The sequence below is a fragment of the Scyliorhinus torazame genome, chromosome 1 (genome assembly GCF_047496885.1).
Source record: "Scyliorhinus torazame isolate Kashiwa2021f chromosome 1, sScyTor2.1, whole genome shotgun sequence".
NCBI classification, from domain to species: domain Eukaryota; kingdom Metazoa; phylum Chordata; class Chondrichthyes; order Carcharhiniformes; family Scyliorhinidae; genus Scyliorhinus; species Scyliorhinus torazame.
Genome location: NC_092707.1, coordinates 120,629,918 through 120,638,799, shown reverse-complemented (window position 1 = coordinate 120,638,799; position 8,882 = coordinate 120,629,918). Strand labels below are relative to the sequence as shown.

The following is an 8,882-nucleotide window of genomic DNA, read 5'->3' as shown; positions in this document are numbered from 1 at the left end:
AAATATTCAAGCGTTATATCTTTTGTATGCATATTCAGAAGGCAGGCGAATCTTTCAATAATTTTCAAACCAACTTGCGATTGAAGGTGTAGTCGTGCAATTTTAGTACTTTAAAGTCGTCGATGATCCGGGATCAGATAGTGTTCGGGATATCAAATGACAAGGTATGCAAGAGACTATTAAGGGAAAATTAGCTTCAACTAGAAAACGGAATCAAGATTCGTCATGCCTGTGAGCTAGCTGCATAGCAGATTAATGCGCTCAATCTGAAACATTTTGGTGCCAATGTGGAAGAAGACACCAGCGCCATAAGCATTGTGATGCGGTTGAATAAGAAACGTGGTCGCCATTTTATGCCAGTGATCGACATTTGCCATGACAATGTCCAGCATTTGGAAAGGTATGTTTCAAATGTGGCAGAACAAATCACTTTGCGAGCCAATGTTTTCACGTCCAATGGCGGACCAAACATGATCAGTCAATGTGATTGATCAGATGTGCATTGAAGACCTGTTTTTTGTTGATCTGATTTCGACTGAGGACACGATGAGTCCGAATATGCAAAGTAAAGAAGTTTTTCAGTTGCGGTAATAGTGATGGTGATGCTGATACCATGGAGGACAGATGGACAATTCTGAATGGCACTTTAATTAAATGCAAGCTCGACACGGGAGCGATGGCCAACCTTATCGGTTGGTCAGATTTGAACAGACTGAGAGTCAAACCGACAGTTGTCAATCAAATAAGTCTGCTGCGAGACTACAATGGGATGGAGATTGCGACGCTAGGCGCAGGTGAGCTCAAATCATGGGTACACAACAGGAGTCACACCATAACATTTTCCATTGTGGATACGGAACGGAAGTCCATCATAGGAACAGAAGCGTGTGAGGCACTGAACCTAGTTGTACATTCCAGACAGCGCTGCAACAGAGGTTCATTGGAACTGGCAACGAGATGAAGTGGAGCAGTTATCCAATGAGATAAATGCAAAAGTCAAGGTGGAGAAAGATAAACCAGATGAAGAGATGGAGGAGTCAAAATGAATTCCAGAATTCTGGTTGACAGAATTCTGGTTGACAGTCATCAAAAATATGGATTTGCTCAGTGACATGACACAGGAGCATGATAAACCTATCTTAAAGCATTTACAAGATTTACAGGTGAAATCCTGTAAACAAGATTCTGGACAGCCAATGAGTTTTACCCTGGAGTTTAAATTTGAGCCCAATGAGTATTTCACAAATGAAGCAGTGACAAAAACATACCAGATGGAGTTGCAGCCTGATGAGTCAGACCTTTTCTTCTTTGATGAACCCGAAATCACAGGACGTTCAGGGTGCCAGATCGACTGGAAGAAAGGAAAAAACATTAAATTGAAAACCATTAAAATGAAGCAGAAGCATAAGGGTCGGAGTACTGGAAGAACAGTCATGAAAACTGTACCAAATGACTCTTGTAAATTTTTTTTAGTCCTCCTGAAGTTCCAGAGGATGGGGAACTGGATGAAGGTTCTGCGGCAAAACTCATTGCTGAATTTGAAATTGGTCACTTCTTGCAAGAACACTAAATTCCGTGAGCAATGTTATACTTCACAGGAGAGGTTATTGCAGACTGTGATGATGATGATGATTACAATGATGATTTTGCTGATGATGATTACGATGATAATGATTATGATGATGATGATTATGATGATTGTGATGTGGAAAGTGAAGAATCAGGTGATGAGTCGGAAGACTATGAAAGTTTATTTAGTTTATTTGGCATTAGTGACGAGGTGATATCAAGTGGCATCCAACCTGCGCCGGACAACAATGAGTGTGAAAGTTCGAAGATGGAGTGTGCAGAGGCTTAAAGTGAAATTGCAACAGCAGACAAATTAGCTGAGAGCAAATAAACTGCGAACAGCCAAATGGTAACCAAAGCAATAATTCCCATTTTGGAGAAATTGGCTGCAGAGAAGTACGATGAATTATCCTATGCCCATGGAATGGTTCCTGTAGTGGAATTCCAAGTATTCGAGGCCAGTCCATGAAAAAACTTGCAGCAATAACAGATGGATACATTTTTGTGCAGTTCTACAACAACAGACGAAGCATGTATCAGTATATCAGATGAGGCTGCGCCACTAATTGAGATGGGCATGTAGTGCAGCATTCGAGCACCATGGATCAACCAAAACTCCTCAATCCAGCAAAGGCTCCAGAATCAGCATTTGTGGCAGAGGAGCCAGAAACAGCTTTCACAGCAGTTGATCCAGAGACAGCTATTATAGCAGAAGATCCAGAGACAGCTATCACAGTAGTAGATGCAGAAGCAGCCATTCCAGCAAGGGATCCAGAAACAGCTAATCCCTTGGCCAAGACTAGCAGCAAGAATGATGTTCTAGGTGCACAGGCAGATGTGAGTGTGAACCATACCAACTTCACGGATGGTGCCACTAAAGCTAAGAAGAAAAGGAGAAGGAAAGAGCTGATTATAAAAAAGAGAAGGAAGGGTAAGAGAAGAGTCAAGGCCACAGTTGGTCGACCGGGTAGCAGCCGCGACAGTGCAGACACAAGCATCGGCAATAAGGCTAATATACAAGAACACACACAGAGTAGGAAGCATCGCTTCAAAAGGCTGAAAGTGTTGGTGACTCAAATATCAGCCAGAAAACCGGTCTTTCGAAAGATGAAACGAGATCACGTATTCGGTCAAGATTCAGGTGACCAACAAGAAGATGTCATTAACCCAAAAGACTGAACGTGTAACAAATTGTGTACAAGGGGCACATTTGAAATTATTATGCATATCATGTTTTTTAAGCACAGTTATATTTGTTAAACATTCACATTTCTAAAGGAAGGGAGATGTGGTGATATACATATGCATCAAAATGTATATAGTTGGATGTATGACCTCCAACCAGCAGATGGGGATGGTGATCCACCATGTGATTCAAAAGATTGGCAGTTGGCAGTAAGCCGTACTAGAGGTCAGATGCATTAGAAGTCGTTCCAGGAGAATTCACTTATTCGTTACTATTTGTATTATAATTCATTAGTATCTTTCCACATGTTAATTTTGTCAATAAACTATCTTACTAGTCAAAGAACTATATATTCTGTTTGCATCTTTACCACAGCCACAACACAAAACATAACACAGGGTAGGTGAATTGGTCATGCTAAATTGCACCCCCTCCAAAATCTTCCCAGATAGGTTTGCACTGGGAGTGAGATGCTGCCTGACGCAGAGTATTGTAAATATGTAAATAAATTCATCTTTGTTGATGACAGCTTCCTTTGAGTTATTATACTGAGAAGTAAAATCATTTTCTTGACTGCATAGCCTAATGACATCTGATGAGAAAAGTGATCAAGACATCAGGAAGCACATAACAGTTGCAAAACAAACCTTCACAAAAAATGTCAGACCTTTATTGCAATAAGAACATTCTCAATGGAAAGTAGAATGACATGACTAAAATCTTATAACTGGTCGACGTTACTAAATGGATGCTAAATTTGGAATATAAGCAAGAAAATGGAAGGTAAATTACAAGAAACAGAGATGTGAGACTGAATTTCCTGCATCTCATTGTGACAGGAAATATATCGGCCAGACACACTTTTTTAAAATTTAAAAAAATATATTTATTAAGATTTTTAACACAGCTTTTCACCCTTACAAACAAACCCTCCACCTCGTAACAAATAGAAAGAAAACGCACATTGCAAGGCATAACATGGTAAAACGATGTGTTACAGAACTTTGTACATGTATTTTCTTGCTCAAATACCCCCAGACAGACCCCCCCCCCCCCAAGGTTGCTGCTGCTGCTGACCGACCTTCCTCTAACGCTCCGCGAGATAGTCTAGGAACGGTTGCCACCGCCTGTAGAACCCCTGCGCAGACTCGGCCAGACACACTTAATCATGAGAGAAACCACACGTCAGACTCCTGGTGGCAAGGAAACCTCCCCCGGTTAGGTGGAGACAGGGAGGAATCGATAGGGGGGACACCCTGCTTGCGGCAGGAGGTTAATTAGGCTCATTAATGAGCCAATTGATGTCAATTATCCCTGAATTGATGAGGGTTTTATGGTAGTTTAGGGATTAAATGCAAATATCTGTCTGATTTGCCTGTGGCCTTCAGGGGTGGGGAGGGGTCTCTCGTTCAAAGGCACCCTGCTTGTGTGTGTGGGTGGCTTGTGGTGGGGGTGCCAAATCAAACATTGGGAAGGGGGAATGACCACTGAAAGCCGCCCCCTGGCCTTGCCTCTGACCTGCTTGTACCTCCCCCTCTCCCACAACCCCTGGCTGCAATCCCCGTCCTGCCTTCACTTGCCTGAGTCCAGGGACCCCATGATGTTCTCTGGTGAAGGACCTGCAGCATTACTGGCAGCAGCCACTGTGCCTGTGGGTGCTGACGACACTGAAAAGCTGCTGCTTTCTGATTGACTGGCAACTCTTGATGGGTGAGGTTTCCACCTACGGGGCCTTAAATCCTAGGAAATAAACCAATGCTAGCCATTCATATGCTGGAGAGGCATTTATTTACTTGGGCCTCCTCCAGATCCTGTTCTCAAATTTTCACACCCCTCGCTGGTGATGTAACAAGGTTCCTAGACAGGGGGCGATGCTAGGCAGGCCCTTTGGGGAGCCTATTTGGGAGTGATATCCTCTTACGTGTGATGGGGGTTGCCCTGGTACTTGTTTGGGGTGGGGGAGGGGATGTTGCCCGGGTGTGCATGGGGGTGGTTGCCCCAGTGCTTTGTGGGGGGTGGGGGTGGGGGAGGGAGGGGTGGTTGTCCCAGTGCTTGTGTGGGGGTGGGTGGTTGCCCTGGTTCTTGTGTGGGGGAGGGGCATTGCCCTGGTTCTTGTGTGGGGGGTGGTTGCCCTGGTGCTTGTGTGTGTGGGTGGAAGAGATGCCCTGGTGCTTGTGGGAGTGGTTGCTCCAGCGCTTGTGGTGGGGGAAGCAGTATTGGTTTGTATCGGCGATCGTGCACCCTATAAAAATAGCACTCAATCTCTGTGGAGCCGGAATTGCCAGCTCTATCAATTCCTGCCCCATCAGCGTGATGGCAAAAATCACGCCCTCAGATTTTCTGTGCACAGAATGCCTGAGATTCTGCAGTGAAAACTCGCTGTGCAGCTGGAGAGCTACACAACCGTTTTCTCGCCCCAGCCATCATACTGCACACAAAGTGCCAAATTCCACCCATGATGGGGATTTTTTGGAAAGCACCACACAAATAATGAGGAAATTTTGAGAAAAGCAGACACACAAGAAGACTTTTTGCAGATGATCACCAAAAACAACTACAATTCTTTGTGCATCTACTTCATGGAGAGAGGAAGTAGCACATCTGGCAGTGACTGGGAAAACTGAGGGCAGCAGAGAGTGAGGGAGACAAAGGAGGAAATACACTGACAGTTTAAAAATCAGAACAAGTGCAAGATTTGAGAAGAACATCAAATTGTAATCGAAGACCTTGATTGTTGGAGAGCCATGATCGCTGGAGAGCCATGACCGCTGGCATTGTAAAACATGGGTTGGGATTTTCCAGTCCCGCTCACGGCAGGAACTGTCATGGGCAGGAATTAAAAATGTGGAGAAACAGTGACGTTCAGCAGGATGGGCAAATCCCGGCCACGGGCGGGACAGAGAATCCCAGCCATGGCACCTGAAGTAGAAGAATTCGATACACAAATCTTCATGGATTAATCAGTAGCCCCAAACAAGTGCTGTTGCACTAGGTAATTACAAACATATTAACCCTGGAAGTGAATGTATATTTTGATTTTAAAATGCTAAAACCCTTTATTTAATGAATGGTTTCTTGTCACTTTCCAAAGATTCAACACATGGGGCGTCATTCTCCGACCCCCCGCCGGGTCGGAGAATGGCCGTTGGCCGCCGTGAATCCCGCCCCCGCCCCCGCCGAAGTCTCCGAAGGGAGAAAAGTCGGCGGGGCGTTAATGGCGCCGCTGCCGCGGAGAATGTCACGGGTCTGCGCAAGGCAGCCGATTTTCGGCCTGCCGATATTCTCCCTTCCGGATGGGCCGAAGTCCCATCGACGTGATGACCGTTCACGTCGACGTGAATCAAACCTCCTTTTCATCGGCGTGACCCGGTGCTCCAGGCTCACGCCGACCAGCGAGGAGGTGAGTGACGGCCTGGGGGGTTGGCTCTGGGCAGGAAATGGCGTGGCCGCAGACTGATTGCCTGAGGAGAGGTGTGTCTCGGCTTGTGTGTGTGTGCGGCGGGGGGGGGGGGGGGGGGGTGGTTAGAGTAGGCTGGGCTCCGGGGGAGTGCCGGGAGGGGGTCCGTGCCGGGGTGGAGGTTGGGGGTTGTGGAGGGGGTCCGTGCCGGGGTGGAGGTTGGGGAGGGGGTCCGTGCCGGGGTGGAGGTTGGGGAGGGGGTCCGTGCCGGGGTGGAGGTTGGGGAGGGGGTCCGTGCCGGGGTGGAGGTTGGGGAGGGGGTCCGTGCCGGGGTGGAGGTTGGGGGGGGGTCCGTGCTGGGGTGGAGGTTGGGGGTTGGGGAGGGGGTCCGTGCCGGGGTGGAGGTTGGGGGGGGGTCTGTGCTGGGGTGGAGGTTGGGGGTTGGGGAGGGGGTCCGTGCCGGGGTGGAGGTTGGGGGGGGGGGTCCGTGCTGGGGTGGAGGTTGGGGGTTGGGGAGGGGGTCCGTGCCGGGGTGGAGGTTGGGGAGGGGGTCCGTGCCGGGGTGGAGGTTGGGGAGGGGGTCCGTGCCGGGGTGGAGGTTGGGGGGGGGTCCGTGCTGGGGTGGAGGTTGGGGGTTGGGGAGGGGGTCCGTGCCGGGGTGGAGGTTGGGGGGGGGTCCATGCTGGGGTGGAGGTTGGGGGTTGGGGAGGGGGTCCGTGCCGGGGTGGAGGTTGGGGAGGGGGTCCGTGCCGGGGTGGAGGTTGGGGGTTGTGGAGGGGGTCCGTGCCGGGGTGGAGGTTGGGGAGGGGGTCCGTGCCGGGGTGGAGGTTGGGGAGGGGGTCCGTGCCGGGGTGGAGGTTGGGGAGGGGGTCTGTGCCGGGGTGGAGGTTGGGGAGGGGGTCCGTGCCGGGGTGGAGGTTGGGGGGGGATCCGTGCTGGGGTGGAGGTTGGGGGTTGGGGAGGGGGTCCGTGCCGGGGTGGAGGTTGGGGGGGGTCCGTGCTGGGGTGGAGGTTGGGGGTTGGGGAGGGGGTCCGTGCCGGGGTGGAGGTTGGGGGGGGGTCCGTCCTGGGGTGGAGGTTGGGGGTTGGGGAGGGGGTCCGTGCCAGGGTGGAGGTTGGGGAGGGGGTCCGTGCCGGGGTGGAGGTTGGGGAGGGGGTCCGTGCCGGGGTGGAGGTTGGGGGGGGGGGTCCGTGCTGGGGTGGAGGTTGGGGGTTGGGGAGGGGGTCCGTGCCGGGGTGGAGGTTGGGGGGGGGTCCGTGCTGGGGTGGAGGTTGGGGGTTGGGGAGGGGGTCCGTGCCGGGGTGGAGGTTGGGGAGGGGGTCCGTGCCGGGGTGGAGGTTGGGGGGGGGGGGTCCGTGCTGGGGTGGAGGTTGGGGTGGGGTCCGTGCTGGGGTGGAGGTTGGGGGTTGGGGAGGGGGTCCGTGCCGGGGTGGAGGTTGGGGGGGGGTCCGTGCTGAGGTGGAGGTTGGGGGTTGGGGAGGGGGTCCGTGCCGGGGTGGAGGTTGGGGAGGGGGTCCGTGCCGGGGTGGAGGTTGGGGAGGGGGTCCGTGCCGGGGTGGAGGTTGGGGGGGGGGTCCGTGCTGGGGTGGAGGTTGGGGGTTGGGGAGGGGGTCCGTGCCGGGTGGAGGTTGGGGGGGGGTCCGTGCTGGGGTGGAGGTTGGGGGTTGGGGAGGGGGTCCGTGCCGGGGTGGAGGTTGGGGAGGGGGTCCGTGCCGGGGTGGAGGTTGGGGGGGGGGGTCCGTGCTGGGGTGGAGGTTGGGGGGGGGTCCGTGCTGGGGTGGAGGTTGGGGGTTGGGGAGGGGGTCCGTGCCGGGGTGGAGGTTGGGGGGGGGTCCGTGCTGGGGTGGAGGTTGGGGGTTGGGGATGGGGTCCGTGCCGGGGTGGAGGTTGGGGAGGGGGTCCGTGCCGGGGTGGAGGTTGGGGAGGGGGTCCGTGCCGGGGTGGAGGTTGGGGGGGGGGTCCGTGCTGGGGTGGAGGTTGGGGGTTGGGGAGGGGGTCCTTGCCGGGGTGGAGGTTGGGGGGGGGTCCGTGCTGGGGTGGAGGTTGGGGGTTGGGGAGGGGGTCCATGCCGGGGTGGAGGTTGGGGGGGGTCCGTGCTGGGGTGGAGGTTGGGGGTTGGGGAGGGGGTCCGTGCCGGGGTGGAGGTTGGGGGGGTCCGTGCTGGGGTGGAGGTTGGGGGTTGGGGAGGGGGTCCGTGCCGGGGTGGAGGTTGGGGAGGGGGTCCGTGCCGGGGTGGAGGTTGGGGAGGGGGTCCGTGCCGGGGTGGAGGTTGGGGGGGGGGTCCGTGCTGGGGTGGGTGTTGGGGAGGGGGTCCGTGCCGGGGTGGAGGTTGGGGGGGGGGGTCCGTGCCGGGGTGGGTGATGGGAGGGCAAATGAGTTGGTCCACCTGGCCAGGTGCCAGCCTCCAACAGTTGGACCTATGCGGTCCATGCCACCTGGCTGGGGGGAGGAGGGGATATGGGCAATGATGACATGTCGTCGTTCCCCTCCCCCCCACCAGGCCGTCATGTTTTCAGACCATCCAGCGATGTTGGCCGCCGTGGTGGCAGCCGCTCATGTCTATGTTGCCCTGGATGAGGAGGAGGAGGAGGAGGAGGAGGAGCGTGCCAGAGAGGCGGCGCAGGCTGCCGCAGAGGGGCAGGCGGCAGCCGCCCAGGCTGGAGGGACACCTGACCGACAGGACGAGGAGGGGGAGGAGGACGTCGCGGCCCCACGGCAACGGAGGCACC

The 8,882-nt window shown here is 54.0% G+C and overlaps 1 pseudogene; it reads left to right on the top strand.

Moving 5' to 3' along the window:
• The first annotated feature begins 613 nt into the window (after positions 1-613).
• On the top strand, positions 614-1,858 carry LOC140416828 (nucleosome assembly protein 1-like 1 pseudogene; annotated as a pseudogene).
• Positions 1,859-8,882: the final 7,024 nt, after the last annotated feature.